Below are 17,941 nucleotides of genomic sequence, written 5' to 3'. Positions count from 1 at the left end.
ACAAGGAGAGGATTTCTCACTACCAGAGAGCATCCACCGCGACCAATGAGAGAGATCACATGGGGTGGAATACAGGGTAAGGGCCCATAATTCGGGGCTTGCATGACTCTTGATGACGACACAATATGTAACCTGATGAATGAGAAACATTTGTAATGCATTTTCTAACTTTATCTATGTTTAAGTTGAAAAATTCAATAAAAAACTATTGAAAATAAATGACTTTTTTTCCTTTAGAAAAGTCATTTTGTGCAGGGATTGTTCTAAACACGGGAAACATGCGCCACTTTACAGGCATACTATAGACACCCCCCAGGTATGAAATTTAAAGGAATATTTCACTTTTATTGTTTAACTTTAAGCATTATTAAAATCACTGCTCCCGAAAAAACGGCCGTTTTTAAAACTTCTTTTTGCATTGATCCATGTCCCCTGGGGCAGGACCCGGATCCCCAAACACTTTTTATGACACTACCATGCATATAAGCCTTTAAAATTAGCACTTTTGATTTCTCCCATAGACTTTTAAAGGATGTTCCGCGGCTTTCGAATTTGCCGCGAACACCCCAAATTGTTCGCTATTTGGCGAACAGGCGAACACCCGATGTTCGAGTCGAACTTACGTTCAACTTGAACATCGGGCTCAACCCTAGTGTACACCAACAGAAGTCTAATAGCAACTATGGGTGCACCGTATGTATTGTATACTGTGTACACCACCAGAAAAGTAGTATCAACTGCACGATGGGTGCACGGTACTGTGTACACCAACAGAAGTATATTAGAAAAAGTACACCAGGAATGGCCTGCAGTCAGTTATACGCTTGGCTACATATATATACATATATATTAAATACACTGCAGCTAACTGAATAACCTGCCTGCCTGCTCAATCTAAATGACACTCTCTCTCCGTCCACGCCAACAACACAATACACAGGGCCGATGTGGAGGCAGCCTTATATAGTGTGGGGCGTGGACTTAGTCCCCCTGAGCCATGATTGGTCAAAGGCACCCTGCCTTTGGCCAATTATGGCTCTCTTAGCTGAGAGTGCTGGGATTGGCCAAAGCATGTGGGTCATGGTGCATGCTTTGGCCAATCATCATACAGCAATGCACTGCGCTCCCGCAGTGCATTATAGGACGTTACATGGCGCTCGAATTTGGCGCGAACGCCCCATAATGTTCGTTCTTCGACGAACGGGCGAACACCCAATGTTCGAGTTGAACTCATGTTCGACCCAAACATAAAGCTCATCCCTAATGTTAACCCCTTCCCTGCCAGTGTCATTAGTACAATAACAGTGCATATTTTTAGCACTGATTACTGTAATAATGTTACTGGTTCCCCAAAAAAACATAAAAAATGTCAGTTAGGTGTCCGATCTGTCCGCCACAATTTCACAGTCTCGCTAAAAATCACTAATCGCCGCCATTACTAGTAAAAAAAAAATAAAAATGCCATAATCTACTCCCTATTTTATAGACACGATAACTTTTGTGCAAACTAGAGATGTAAAATTTCCGGAAATTTTGAAGCTTGGAAAAAAACCCGTTTTTTTCCGTTTTTTTTTGAGGGGAAAAAAATGAAATTTTTGAAAAAATTTTAAAAAATGCTACATTAGCACTTTTTTGTCTTTTTAAGATCGAAAGTCATTCTGTTACTTTAGGAACATAAAATATGACTATGGACAATTTGACTTGGCATAAAATTATCACAACTAGCATATTAAAAATATAGTGTAGCCAAACAATCACAAACAGAATTTACTTTTTTATAATATTTATTTGTAACAAAGGGAGCAACAATCTCCTGAACTACTTACTAGTTTATGTGGAACAGCCAAAAAGCCTCCACAAAACAATTTTCAAAACCAAAAGTAACAATTTTTTATATTTCCTCTCCACAGTATTAAATAATAATAAAACCCCCATTCTCATAAAAAGAATTGAAGATGGGGGAAGTGTTAAGAAGAGAGTGGGACTAAGTTTCAATGGACATTTAATCAGAATCATTTTCTAAACTGAAATGGTCAGTATCCGTCTCTCTGCTTCTGCAACTACTCTTTTTTGTCTGTCATGACAATTAGGAACTTCTAAAAACGTAAGGCTTGACCGAACCGGTTCTTGTTACAATAACAGCACATCACCTCCTAAAGGAAGAAATGCATACTGTTCTTGCATTGGAGGGTTCAGTTTGTTACCTAGGACTTGCTTGTCCTCACTCAGTGCACAGAAATTAGAATAATCTGATATCATACATTTTTTTTTAGAAATCATTTGGAAAATATTTGAACACCCTGTCTTAAAATATTTTATTCATCATGTTAAAATAAAATATTCCACAATTTTTTTTTCTTTTTTCAATTCTTCCAATTTTTTGGAAAAAAACAAAAAAGCCTTCAGGAAAAAAAATGGAAAAAAAACGTTTTTTTTTCCAATTTTTTCCGTTTTTTTTCCGGGCCTTCACATCTCTAGTGCAAACCAATTAATATACGCTTATTGCGATTTTTTTTAACAAAAATATGTAGAATACATACATATTGGCCTAAACTGATGAAGAAATTCGTTTTTAAAAATTTTTTATTTTGGGATATTTATTATAGCAAAAATTTAAAAAAATATTTGTTTTTTTTTCAAAACCATCGCTCTTTTTTTGTTTATAGCGCAAAAAATCAAAACCGCAGAGGTGATCAAATATCACCAAAAGAAATCTCTATTTGTGTGGAAAAAAGGACGTCAATTTTTGTTTGGGTACATCGTCGCACGACCGCGCAATTGTCAGCTAAAGCGACGCAGTGCCGTATCGCAAAAAAATCACCTGATCAGGAAGGGGGTAAATCCTTCCGGTCCTTAAGTTGTTTAGAAGAAAAAAAGTATTTGAGCGTGTAAAAAGTATTGTTTCAGTCAATTATTCAATAAAAAAATATAACCCACTCTCTTTTAATTTTCCAGCCCAATAACTCACATGTTTGGAATTCTGCGCATTTTGTGAGTTTTAGAAAATCCTTCGAATGGGTGCAACGTGGTTCAGAACATTTGCAATCATAAACCCATGAAAAGGGCAGTGTCATGCAAATTTCCTTCATTTACACAAAAAATTGCACTAATATAAAAGCCTTTCAGTTAGAGGACTTTGTCGATTTACAGTATGTGTCATGGTTAATATCTGAGGCAGAATGAATCTCATAGAACTTGAGAAAATTATAGGATGCATTTTTTTCCAATAATTAAACTCTTATCTGCCCCGACAAAAAAAAAAAAAAAAGATGCATAATATGCTAGGGATGAATGGACTTCAAAAAGTAAAACTCATAACTTGCAGAACTGACGCATCTGAAATAATAATAATAATAAAAAAATATGCTCTGTAGATTTAGGTGGGTGAAGGCACTGTAACTAAAGTAAGTAAAGCTCAACTCCAACTCTCAACTAAAAAAAATCCCCAGCAGCAAAAATAAATAAATAAATACATAAAAAGCCTCTGTTGCTAATGCAATGCTCACAATGGGGTTGATTTACTGAAGGCAATTAGACTGTGCACTTTGTAAAGTGTAGTTTCCCTCTGCAAGGGCAGTTGCTCCAGAGCTTAGAAAATTAGGTAAAGCTTCACTGTGCAAAGGCTAGCCCAATCACATGCAAGGAAAATAAAAAAAACAGCATTTTTCCTTGCACATGATTGGCCGATGGAAGTCAGCAGAGCTGTTCCTCATTCACTAAGCTCTGGAGCATCTGCTCATGCAGAGTGCAACTGCACATTGCAAAGTGCACAGTCTGTTTGCCTTTAGTAAATCAACCTCAATATGTCTAGCCCTGCCATCCTGCAGCTAGTAATCTTCACCACTAGATAGTGCTGTTCAGCCTGAATGAATGAGACCCAGGGTCAGTCAGCTAGCTTCCTGTAAGTCCTGGGCATGAAGGAGTCACCCTTGGGTGTCATCAGGCCTCCTTGGGCTCGCAGAAGAATGCTGAAGAGGAGGAAGATAAGGTGGAAGATGAGTAGTGAGACAAGGGGATGTAATATAGCTTTGTATATATTTTCATTTTTAGCCAGTAGGTGGAGCTTTAGGCTTCTTTTGACGTTTTCTAGTTTTTTATTTTACTATTCGTTGGAAAAAAAAAGCTTGGTGTTTACACACAAAAGTAAATAAGGCAGAGTAGAGACTCCTCCAAGTCTTTCTCCTCCCTGCATTTGGCTGCATCCAAGATTTTAATGAAAGACAATTGTGCCTGAAAAGAAATCTCTGCTGCATTGTGATCCCTCTAGAAGACCCATTGGGGGTTATTTACTAAAAGTGCACTTGGAAGTAAAGTCGCTGTAGATCCGAGGGGGACATGCAAGGAAAATAAAAAACAGCATTTAAGCTTGCACATGATTGGATGATAAAATCAGCAGAGCTTCCCCTCATTTCATATCTTCCCCTTAGTTTTAGAGCGACTGCACTTGAAAGTGCACTTTCAGTGCACTTTCAAGTGCACTGAAAGTGCAAAGTGGATTTGCCTTTCGTAAATAACCTCCATTGCGCTTTGTGGATTCTGTGTCATAGCAAATGTTTCACTGTAAAAACAGATTCAATCTAAATAGCAAAAATAGCCATAAAACATACATGTAAAAGCTAAAATGATATACAAAAAATGATCACTAGTCCATAATAGTTTCCCTTCAGTTGTACAAATTTTATTTGCTAGGGTTTTTTTTTTTCAAAATTCAACCTCACCATTTATATTGGTCCTGATAACAGCTGTAGAAAATTGAGCATTTAGGACATCTTAAATTATTGTTTTTTTACGTAACGGTGAATCCAGCACAGTGTCCAAATCACTCACCAACACGTTGCACACCCATCTCACTCCTCACTCACCAACACTTTGCAGGCTTCATCTCATTCCCCAGCACAGTGCAAGCCCATCTCACTCCTCCGCACAGTGCAAGCCCATCTCACTCCTCCGCACAGTGCAAGCCCATCTCACTCCTCCGCACAGTGCAAGCCCATCTCACTCCCCAGCACAGTGCAAGCCCATCTCACTCCTCCGCACAGTGCAAGCCCATCTCACTCCCCAGCACAGTGCAAGCCCACCTCACTCCTCAGCACAGCGCAAGCCCATCTCACTCATCAGCACAGCGCAAGCCCATCTCACTCATCAGCACAGTGCAAGCCCATCTCACTCACCAGCACAGTGCAAGCCCATCTCACTCCCCAGCACAGTGCAAGCCCATCTCACTCCCCAGCACAGTGCAAGCCCATCTCACTCCCCAGCACAGTGCAAGCCCATCTCACTCCCCAGCACAGTGCAAGCCCATCTCACTCAGCACAGCGCAAGCCCATCTCACTCACCAGCACAGTGCAAGCCCATCTCACTCCTCCGCACAGTGCAAGCCCATCTCACTCCCCAGCACAGTGCAAGCCCATCTCACTCCTCAGCACAGCGCAAGCCCATCTCACTCCCCAGCACAGTGCAAGCCCATCTCACTCACCAGCACAGTGCAAGCCCATCTCACTCCCCAGCACAGTGCAAGCCCATCTCACTCCCCAGCACAGTGCAAGCCCATCTCACTCCCCAGCACAGTGCAAGCCCATCTCACTCAGCACAGCGCAAGCCCATCTCACTCCCCAGCACAGTGCAAGCCCATCTCACTCACCAGCACAGTGCAAGCCCATCTCACCCCCCAGCACAGTGCAAGCCCATCTTACTCACCAGCACAGTGCAAGCCCATCTCACTCACCAGCACAGCGCAAGCCCATCTCACTCACCAGCACAGTGCAAGCCCATCTCACTCACCAGCACACTGCAAGCCCATCTCACTCACCAGCACAGTGCAAGCCCATCTCACTCCTCCGCACAGTGCAAGCCCATCTCACTCCTCCACACAGTGCAAGCCCATCTCACTCCCCAGCACAGTGCAAGCCCATCTCACTCCTCAGCACAGCGCAAGCCCATCTCATTCACCAGCACAGTGCAAGCCCATCTCACCCCCCAGCACAGTGCAAGCCCATCTCACTCACCAGCACAGTGCAAGCCCATCTCACTCCTCAGCACAGCGCAAGCCCATCTCACTCCTCAGCACAGCGCAAGCCCATCTCATTCACCAGCACAGTGCAAGCCCATCTCACCCCCCAGCACAGTGCAAGCCCATCTCACTCACCAGCACAGTGCAAGCCCATCTCACTCCCCAGCACAGTGCAAGCCCATCTCACTCACCAGCACAGTGCAAGCCCATCTCACTCCTCAGCACAGCGCAAGCCCATCTCACTCCCCAGCACAGTGCAAGCCCATCTCACTCCTCAGCACAGTGCAAGCCCATCTCACTCCTCAGCACAGCGCAAGCCCATCTCATTCACCAGCACAGTGCAAGCCCATCTCACCCCCCAGCACAGTGCAAGCCCATCTCACTCACCAGCACAGTGCAAGCCCATCTCACTCCCCAGCACAGTGCAAGCCCATCTCACTCACCAGCACAGTGCAAGCCCATCTCACTCCTCAGCACAGCGCAAGCCCATCTCACTCCCCAGCACAGTGCAAGCCCATCTCACTCCTCAGCACAGCGCAAGCCCATCTCACTCACCAGCACAGTGCAAGCCCATCTCACTCACCAGCACACTGCAAGCCCATCTCACTCCTCCGCACAGTGCAAGCCCATCTCACTCCCCAGCACAGTGCAAGCCCATCTCACTCCTCAGCACAGCGCAAGCCCATCTCACTCACCAGCACAGCGCAAGCCCATCTCACTCACCAGCACAGTGCAAGCCCATCTCACCCCCCAGCACAGTGGAAGCCCATCTCACTCACCAGCACACTGCAAGCCCATCTCACTCCTCCGCACAGTGCAAGCCCATCTCACTCCCCAGCACAGTGCAAGCCCATCTCACTCCTCCACACAGTGCAAGCCCATCTCACTCCCCAGCACAGTGCAAGCCCATCTCACTCCTCAGCACAGCGCAAGCCCATCTCACTCCTCCGCACAGTGCAAGCCCATCTCACTCCTCCGCACAGTGCAAGCCCATCTCACTCCCCAGCACAGTGCAAGCCCATCTCACTCCTCAGCACAGCGCAAGCCCATCTCACTCACCAGCACAGTGCAAGCCCATCTCACTCCCCAGCACAGTGCAAGCCCATCTCACTCCCCAGCACAGTGCAAGCCCATCTCACTCACCAGCACAGTGCAAGCCCATCTCACTCCTCAGCACAGTGCAAGCCCATCTCACTCCCCAGCACAGTGTAAGCCCATCTCACTCCTCCGCACAGTGCAAGCCCATCTCACTCACCAGCACAGTGCAAGCCCATCTCACTCCTCAGCACAGCGCAAGCCCATCTCACTCCTCAGCACAGCGCAAGCCCATCTCACTCAGCACAGCGCAAGCCCATCTCACTCACCAGCACAGTGCAAGCCCATCTCACTCCTCCGCACAGTGCAAGCCCATCTCACTCACCAGCACAGCGCAAGCCCATCTCACTCCCCAGCACAGTGCAAGCCCATCTCACTCCCCAGCACAGTGCAAGCCCATCTCACTCAGCACAGCGCAAGCCCATCTCACTCACCAGCACAGTGCAAGCCCATCTCACTCCCCAGCACAGTGCAAGCCCATCTCACTCCTCAGCACAGTGCAAGCCCATCTCACTCCCCAGCACAGTGTAAGCCCATCTCACTCCTCCGCACAGTGCAAGCCCATCTCACTCACCAGCACAGTGCAAGCCCATCTCACTCCCCAGCACAGTGCAAGCCCATCTCACTCCCCAGCACAGTGCAAGCCCATCTCACTCAGCACAGCGCAAGCCCATCTCACTCACCAGCACAGTGCAAGCCCATCTCACTCCCCAGCACAGTGCAAGCCCATCTCACTCCTCAGCACAGCGCAAGCCCATCTCACTCACCAGCACACTGCAAGCCCATCTCACTCCCCAGCACAGTGCAAGCCCATCTTACTCACCAGCACAGTGCAAGCCCATCTCACTCACCAGCACAGTGCAAGCCCATCTCACTCACCAGCACACTGCAAGCCCATCTCACTCACCAGCACAGTGCAAGCCCATCTCACTCCTCCGCACAGTGCAAGCCCATCTCACTCCTCAGCACAGTGCAAGCCCATCTTACTCCCCAGCACAGTGCAAGCCCATCTCACTCCTCAGCACAGCGCAAGCCCATCTCACTCACCAGCACAGTGCAAGCCCATCTCACCCCCCAGCACAGTGCAAGCCCATCTTACTCACCAGCACAGTGCAAGCCCATCTCACTCACCAGCACACTGCAAGCCCATCTCACTCCCCAGCACAGTGCAAGCCCATCTCACTCGCCAGCACAGTGCAAGCCCATCTCACTCCCCAGCACAGTGCAAGCCCATCTCACTCCCCAGCACAGTGTAAGCCCATCTCACTCCTCCGCACAGTGCAAGCCCATCTCACTCACCAGCACAGTGCAAGCCCATCTCACTCCTCAGCACAGTGCAAGCCCATCTCACTCACCAGCACAGTGCAAGCCCATCTCACTCCTCCGCACAGTGCAAGCCCATCTCACTCACCAGCACAGTGCAAGCCCATCTCACTCCTCAGCACAGCGCAAGCCCATCTCACTCACCAGCACAGTGCAAGCCCATCTCACTCCCCAGCACAGTGCAAGCCCATCTCACTCACCAGCACAGTGCAAGCCCATCTCACTCCTCAGCACAGCGCAAGCCCATCTCACTCCCCAGCACAGTGCAAGCTCATCTCACTCCCCAGCACAGTGCAAGCCCATCTCACTCCCCAGCACAGAGCAAGCCCATCTCACTCCTCCGCACAGTGAAAGCCCATCTCACTCCCCAGCACCATGCAGCTCTATCCCAATCACCAGAAAAGTGCAAGCCCACCTCACTCTCCAGCACAGTGCAAGCTTATCTCACTCCCCAGCACAGTGCAAGCCCATCTCACTCCTGCACACAGTGCAAGTCCATCTCACTCCCCAGCACATTGCAAGCCCATCTCACTCACCAGCACATTGCAAGCCCATCTCACTCCCCAGCACAGTGCAGCTCCATCCCAGGCACCAGCACAGTACAAGCCCATTCTACAAACCAGCACAGTGCAAACCCACCCCACCTAACTCAACAGCATATTGCAGGCTCAACTAACCCACCAGTTCTTTGCAAATCCCCCTCACCCACCAGCATAGTGTGGGCCCACCTTGGCCACCACCACTGTGCGGACCTACCTCACCAGCACAGTGTGTGCCAACCTCACAGACCAGCACAACACAGGTCCCCCTCACTCACCAGCTCAAAAAGGTCCCCCTCACTCACCAGCAAAAGGGGGCTCCCCTCACCCATCAGAACCGCTTATATATGACTCACCTACCAACTCACGTGGGTCCCTCCACACCCAACAACACAGTGCAGGCCAACCTTACCTGCCAGCACAGTGTGAACCCACTGCACTCACCAGCACAGTGTGGGCTATGTTTGCTGCCATTTCTAATTAAGGCATCCATAGAGAGGCAGCACTATTATCACAAATGCAGCCCGAAAAGGACAGATGAAAAGGCTGTACTAAGCTGACAGCTTCTGTCATTGAAGTTTAACATTCTGGACAGTTAATACTCCATCCATTCCCAGTCTACAATCCCAGCCAAAAACTACTGAGCTTCAGCCTAACCAGCCAATATAATCCGCTTTTGGAGAAACCACCTGACCTTCATATAATAGAACACAGATGAGCAAGAATAATAATGCTTATATAACTCCATCTACATTATCAGCATTTTCACTGAGAAACTATAAATCACTTTTCTCTCTTTTAATACCGAGTCGTGGTGACACTGTTGAACCTTTCTTGCATATGGACTGCAATGTAGGTTATCAACGGCATGCAAGCAAAGTATTTTGTTCTGGGAACGTTAACCTTTTACCGCCCGCATAACACATATGTACAGCAGTAGAAGGGTGGGCTTTAACTCCATGCTCCACACATATGCATCACCAGGCGGCCGATGATTCTGTGCTAAGAGCACGCTCACTGCATGATCCCAACACAGAGACCGAGCTGTCAAAGACAGTTCTCAGTCCCCGCTAACAATCAGCAGCTGGAGGGACTGCCTCCCGATCATGTGACCACTGAGACAGCCAATCACACTGGTCACACGATTGTCTCTCCTTCCTGTTCTTGGTTGGCAAAATGGGTGTGTGACAGACCCAACCAGGACAGGGGCATTTGGAGGGGACTGCAGGGTAGGCTCTTGCCTACTTACTATGGGCCCTGGCTTTTGAGGGGGCTATTCTTGGGAGGTGTGTGCCTGGGGGACCCTTGGAGTGGTCTTACTTTGGATTCGGGTCCATGTCTCCTTGAAATACACAGACTCTGGGAAGCTAGGACCTGGATACAGATTTGGGTCCTTTGTGCCCAAAACCAGCAATGACTGCTTTAGACTGTGAGACTCAGAGCAGATGTTAATACAATCAGCTCAAAACAACCTGATGTTGGGGTCTTCTGCTATAATCTATTTACTAAGGTGTCTTTCTCCCATTGTGCAGCCAAGTCCCAGGCCTCTCCAGGCCTAAAAGTGACCTCCAGAGTTAGGGAAAGCTGACATCCTTCTGTGTAGAGTGAGTTACGAGGCATGGTGGGTGCAATGTAAGGTAGATTAATGGGTGCCAGACACTTCTTGAATGCAAAGAGATTTATTTTCTCTTAAACAGAACTGTGGGAAAGAGGGTTAGGGCCAGAACACCCTTTAGTAGTTGAAATGTTAATTAGCAGACTCCGAGACTTCTATAGGTAGACAGCCATGCAGGGAAAGGCAACCAGCCGGACACCACATCTGCATATGTAGACGCGTTGTCTCCTATGGCAATAATCTTGACCAGTTTCTAGCAAAAAGTTGCAATGAACGCTTTCACTTCTTCCACAATCTCCCTTTTAGATCTTTACTCAACTGAGCTCCCAGTCTATCACTAGACCCGCTGATCCACTGCCACTGGATCTCCTGAGCTCTTCCAATCTTCTCACTGAGTATCTTCCTCAAGCGTCACCCCCGCGTCCCTGCTGGGTCCCTGGCTTGGCACTCACAGATACTCCTCAAGCTTCACCCCACTGGCCTGCTCGGTCTGCTTCTTATTTTTATTAAAAATAGAGAAAGGAGACACAGGACAGCCCTATAGCTTAATCTTGTATAAACTGCTTTATTTAAAAATTGCAAAGTGCACACTTACATAGATAAAATCATTTGAACATGCATCGCTGTAATACACATTCCACGGGCAAACAGTTTGGTCTCCATGGCTGTCGGCTAGCGTACTTAATGAAGTCACCTCTGTAGGCACTCCCTACGCATTTCGTCACAGATGACGTCGTCAGGGGACAGGCTGAGGTACACACTGCATTACTGCACAGATCTGGAAGAAATATACAAAGCACACCAAGATTCAACTAAGAATACACATGCCTCATGTGCTAAGACAATAAGACAATATTTGCTTGTCCCGGAGTTCAGCTGTAACATATCAAAAGAAGGCAAATAAGAGATGGTCATTGATAGGGTTTATATACAGTAAATGTTAAGCTTATTTTAATACTTTTATTGAGTTTGACTAATTTAATTAAACAGAAATATATACACTATATTGCCAAAAGTATTGGGATGCCTACCTTTACATGCACATGAACTTTATTGGCATTCCAGTCCGTAGAGTTCAATATTGAGTTGGCCCACCATTTGCAGCTAGAACAGCCTCAACTCTTCTGAGAAGGATGTCCACAAGGTTTAGGAGTGTATCTTTGGGAATGTTTGACCATTCTTCCAGAAGCACATTTGTGAGGTCAGGCACCGATGTTAGATGAGAAGGCCTGGATCTCAGTCTCTGCTCTAATTCATCCCAAAAGTGTTCTATCGGTTGAGGTTGGGACTCTGTGCAGGCCTGTCAAGTTCCTCCACCCCAAACGCCCTCATCCATGTCTTTATGGACCTTACTTTGTGCACTGGTGCACAGTCAAGTTGAAAAAGGAATGGGCCATCCCCGAACTGTTCCCACCAAGTTGGGATCATGAAATTGCCCAAAATGTCATGGTACGCTGACGCCTTAAGTGTTTCCTTCACTGACACTAAGGGGCCAAACCCGACCCCTGAAAAACAACCCCACACCATCTGAAGGCCAAACAAAGTTTGGAGGTCTTTAGCTATTGACTCTGCAGACAGCTGGGCGACTTCTGCGCACTATGAGTTTCAGCATGCGCTGAACCCGCTCTGTCATTTTACGTAGCATCCACTTCGTGGCTGAGTTGCTGTTCCCAGTTTCTTCCACTTTGTTATAATACCACAACAGTTGACTATTTAGTAGCAAAGAAATTTCACGAATGAACTTATTGCACAGGTGGCAACCTATCACGGTACCATGGTTGTATTGACTGAGCTCCTGAGAGCGACCCAATCTTTCACAAAAGTTTGTAGAAGCCATCTGCATGACTAGGTGCTTCATTTTATACACCTGTGGCCATGGAGGTGATTGGAACACCGGAATCCAAGGATTTGGAGGGGTGTCCCAATACTTTTGGCAATATAGTGTATTCTTCTATCTATCTATCTATCTATCTATCTATCTATCTATCTATCTATCTATCTATCTATCTATCTATCTATCTATCTATCTATCTATCTATCATCCATCCTTTTTTATAAACCTTACTAACTTATGGCTCCTAATTTATCTTGAAGTATATGTTATTCTGGTGCTGTCCATGTTTTTATTTAAAACAAAGTGTCTGAAATGAAGTAGTTCCAATATCTAAATGTGTTTCTTTGATAGTTATACATTCCATCATAAATTGCTTTGACATTGAGTTGAATCTATTTCACATTGAGTTATTTTATCCAATATTTTTGTCCTGACATGTTAATGTTAGTTTCCTATTCGACTATCCAACCATCCATCCATTCATCAATTCATCCATGCCACCATCCTTTGATGTCACACTTGAGAAGTCTCTGCTATTCAGCTATACGCAGCAGAGAAGACAGTAACTTCACAATTCCATACAGCTCGAAGCTATGTGTGTCTCATAAAGAAGTAATTATTGGTGACAAAGCATGTGACGGAGAAAAATGGAGGTCTCCAGGCGTGTATAATATTTAACACACAAAGCAGGAGTGTGACTGACAAAGCTGGTACCAATGTGTCAGCCCAGCGTGATAGAAAATGTAAAATTATATCTACAAGGAATTCGGTAATAAAGCTTTTCCCAGAATAATGACAGCTCTATGGCGACTGCCAAAATTTCAATAAGTTTTCCGGACGCACTGTGCTACTGAGCAGGTGCCCTGCATGTAATGTAATGTACACTGACTCGGGTAAGGGCGCTATTATACAGCTAGAAGATAAACAGACATAAAAGAGGCACGTGGAGCAACAAATGTATGATATGTGATTTCTGTGAAGTTGTACACAGGTGTACAGGTCTGGGCTGGCGATTCTGGCATTTGCCAAAAAGGGCTGGCGTGTCATTGAAAAACTATGAGCTGCTATGAACTAACATGGGCTGCTCAGTCTTGGAGAACACTCAATTACTGTAGCTTGTAAATGTCCTTAGAGTTACATTTACACAAGAACATTTAAAAGCGTTGTAAGCTAACCAGGAATGCATTTGAATAAGATTGTCATATTATTTGCATATAAATAGTTTGATGGACTGATTTGCATACGAATGAGTCAGTCCAACCTTTGGCTCAGTCATATACAATGTGGAGGAAGGCTACTTCTTGGCCACAGTCACACCCATAGCTGAGGGGAAGACTTTGCTCTGCCATTGTATGTCAGGTCTCCAGCATCTGGTGAGTTTAAGGGGAAGGGGTCACTACTGGTGGGGGGGAAGAGGGTCTGTACTGGACAAGAGGAGGGCTGTACAGTAGAGCTGCACAATTAATCGTCAAGAATCGTTATCGTGATTAATCGTCAAGAATCGTTATCGCGATCTTGACTAAAGTGTTTCACAATTCTTTCTATGCAAAGAATTTTCTCTGCTCTTCTGAAGCCACAGCCCTCAAAAGAAAGGAAGAGAAAAAACGGGCAGTCTGCCAAGAAAGAAAACATTCTTTATCAGTTGAACTTAAGTATAAACATTGTAACAGTTTGTCAATGGAATAGACTTCCTGTGTAAGTGAAAAAAGTTTACCACTTAAACACTAAACCTTTTTCTGACATTTGATGGTTTCAAGTTAAAATCATTTTTTTTTGCTAGAAAATTACTTAGAACCCCCAAACATATATATATTTTTTAGTAGACACCCTAGAGAATAAAATGGTGGTTGTTGCAATATTTTATGTCACACTGTATTTGCGCAGCGGTCTTTCAAATGCAATTTTTTGGGAAAAATTACTTTAATGAATTAAAAAAAAAAAATCTAACCATTAAGGTTAGCCCATTTTTTTTTGTATAATGTGAAAGATTTTACGTCGCGAGAATCGAGATCTTTTTATTCTAAGCAAAAAAATCGTGATTCTCATTTTGGCCAGAATCGTGCAACTCTACTGTACAGTAGGGTGGACTGAGGCCTGTACTGAGGGGGTCTGTACTGGGGGTCTGTATTAAGAAGGGGCTATGAGGGGGGTCTGTCCTGAGTGGGGTTTAGGGCTTTGGGGGGGAGGGGGGGATCTTTACTTGGAGTGGATATGGGGCTGTTGGGGGAGATCTGTACTGTGGGGGTACTTTGTACTGGAAAAAGAAGACAATTTTTGTTTGTACTCTGTATATCAGCCTGTGTGTTATGTACATCTGACCCCTGCATTTTCTGCTTTACATTTTTTTGGCCCCTGTACTCTCTGTATCACCTGCACTCTGTATTAGGCACTCCTAATAACTTCACTCTGTATGTTATGCGCTCCAGACCACTGCACTCTGTGTAATATGCATTAATGAGCCATGCAGCCTGTGAGTTATGCACTCCTGAACCCTGCATATTATGTAATAACCACGCCTGATCCCTACACTTTGTGCATTACGCATTCCTGACCTCTGCACTCTGTGCATCACATACTCCTAATCCCTGCACTCTGTGTGTTACACGCTCCTGACCCCTGCACTCTGTGTTACACACTCCTAATAACTGCACTCTGTGCGTTATGCACTCCAGAGCACTGCACTCTCTGTGATATGTATTCATGAGCCCTACAGTCTGTGTGTTATGCACTCCTGAACCCTGCACATTATGCAATAACCACTCCTGATCCCTACACTCATTACGCATTCCTGATCTCGGCACTCTGTGTATCACACACTCCTGATCCCTGCACACTGTGTGTCATGCACTCCTGACCCCTACACTCTGTAATGCACACTCTTGATCCCTGCTCTGTGTGCAATGCATTGATGACCTCTGCACTCTGTGCATCACACACTCCTGATCTCTGCACTCTGTGTGTCATGCACTCTTGATCTCTACACTCTGTATTGCACACTCCTAATCCCTGCACTCTGTGTGTTACACGCTCCTGACCCCTGCACTCAGCGTTACACACTCCCAATAACTGCACTCTGTGCGTTATGCACTCCAGACCACTGCACTCTGTGTGATATGTATTCATGAACCCTACAGTCTGTGTGTTATGCACTCCTGAACCCTGCACATTATGAAATAACCACTCCTGATCCCTACACTCATTACGCATTCCTGATCTCGGCACTCTGTGCATCACACACTCCTGATCCCTGCACACTGTGTGTCATGCACTCCTGACCCCTACACTCTGTAATGCACACTCTTGATCCCTGCTCTGTGTGCATTGCATTGATGACCTCTGCACTCTGTGCATCACACACTCCTGATCTCTGCACTCTGTGTGTCATGCACTCTTGATCCCTACACTCTGTATTGCACACTCCTAATCCCTGCACTCTGTGTGTTACACGCTCCTGACCCCTGCACTCAGCGTTACACACTCCCAATAACTGCACTCTGTGCGTTATGCACTCCAGACCACTGCACTCTGTGTGATATGTAATCATGAACCCTACAGTCTGTGTGTTATGCACTCCTGAACCCTGCACATTATGCAATAACCACTCCTGATCCCTACACTCATTACGCATTCCTGATCTCGGCACTCTGTGCATCACACACTCCTGATCCCTGCACTCTGTGTGTCATGCACTCCTGACCCCTACACTCTGTAATGCACACTCTTAATCCCTGCTCTGTGTGCATGGCATTGATGACCTCTGCACTCTGTGCATCACACGCTCCTGATCCCTGCACTCTGTGTGTCATGCACTCTTGATCCCTACACTCTGTATTGCACACTCCTGAGCCCTGCACTATGTGCATTATGCATGCCTGACATAAATTTGTAAAATCGTACATTTGTAAATTAGAAAATTCGGAAATTTGTAAATTCGAAGTTTGAAAATCCAAAAACCCGAAAATTCACAAATCTGAAACTGTAACTAACTATTAAATTATAGGTATTGTAATTTTCTTTCAAATTTGACTGTCAGTGAACGTAACAAATACGAATTTATCCGAAGTTACGAATTATCCAAAACGAATGCTGCATCTAAACAAATGAAACAGAACAAATTAATAATAAATAATAATAATAATACGTTGTTATTATTATTATTGTTATTTATTATTATCAATTCATTACGTTCCATTCCGTTTTTTCGGATCATTCATAACTTCGGATAAATTTGTATGTGTTACGTTCACTAACAGCCAAATTTGAAAGGAAATGACAATACCTATAATTTAAAAGTTACTAGTAATTGCTAATAGTTAAGTTATTATTAGTTAACTATTATTTCAGATTTCCGAATTTTTGAATTCACAAATTTATGAATTCACTAATTTACGAATGTATGAATGTACGAATGCCCGAATTTACGATTGTCCAATTTTATCGAATTTACGAATATTCGGAAAAAATTTGTTAAACGGGTTTTCGTTAATTCGGATATTCCCGAATTAACGAATTTGTCGAAATTTGTTAAAAAACGAATTCGGAACGAAACGAATTGCACATACCTAATGCTCTCCTGAACCCTACAAGATAGACACCGTGTTGTACATTTTCATACTTCTGACCACTGCACTTCGAGTACAGAATATACTCTTGTGTGCAGAAAAGCATTTGTAATAGTAGTTTCATAAAAATTCATGAATACAAATGCAGGTGAAACATGAGCTGTGAAGTGATTCCAAGGCTAAGCATGAGAACTTTATACACCAATGCACTTCATGTAAAAATACAAAGATATGACATATTTTGAGAAAATGTACTCCAGATCAGTGTTTCTCAACCTTTTTACAGTCAAGGCACTCTTTAAAAATTACAGACAGTTTTGAGGCACCCCAATCTAAAATGTAGAAACTATTATAATGGCTTTACATAGGTACAGGTAGTAGGACACCCAATGTTAGAGGTGGTTTATTCTTCCAAAGCAAATACAGTTTTGCACACTGGTACTGACTAGTATTCCAATGTTTCTCTTCTCCCTCCATTTTTCTCCATCACTCAGTTAATGCGACCCCAACGCTGATGGGGAGAGGCAGGGGAGGGTCAAACAAGGATGATGTGCAGGCGACTGACATCCTCCTTATCAACTAATGATGCCACTGGTCGTTAGGATGCCGGCAGCTAGAAGGTTGTAATGAGGCACAATTAAAAATCTCTGGTTTTGTGTAACTAAAAGTCAGGCTTCATCCACACGCCGGCTTGTATACAATTTTTGGGCAATTTTTAGGCATTTTGCCAAGGCACCCCTGAATAAACCTCAAGGCCAACCCAGGGTGCCTGGTCCCCCCTGGTAGAGAAAGGCTGCTCCAGATGACTATAGTACATATATTTATGTAATGACGTGGACTGCAATACACAGATTTGATCCTACTCTGTAGATGCGCCCTGTTTGTGACCTCTCCCAGCCTTTTTTAATAAAATATGATCAAATTGACGATGGAATAATAAAACTGTCTCTTTGTTCTTCCCTT

At 45.1% G+C, this 17,941-nt stretch overlaps 1 protein-coding gene across 1 annotated transcript in view; it reads left to right on the top strand.

Annotated features, from left to right (window-relative positions):
• CPXM2 (carboxypeptidase X, M14 family member 2) overlaps window positions 1-17,941 on the top strand; it is a 181,840-nt gene that overhangs the window by 30,322 nt on the left and 133,577 nt on the right. The window lies entirely within an intron of this gene.

Source organism: Aquarana catesbeiana, linkage group LG08 (genome assembly GCF_042186555.1).
Source record: "Aquarana catesbeiana isolate 2022-GZ linkage group LG08, ASM4218655v1, whole genome shotgun sequence".
NCBI lineage: Eukaryota > Metazoa > Chordata > Amphibia > Anura > Ranidae > Aquarana > Aquarana catesbeiana.
The sequence above is the reverse complement of the archived record's forward strand: the minus strand, read 5'-3'. Positions and strand labels throughout refer to the sequence as shown.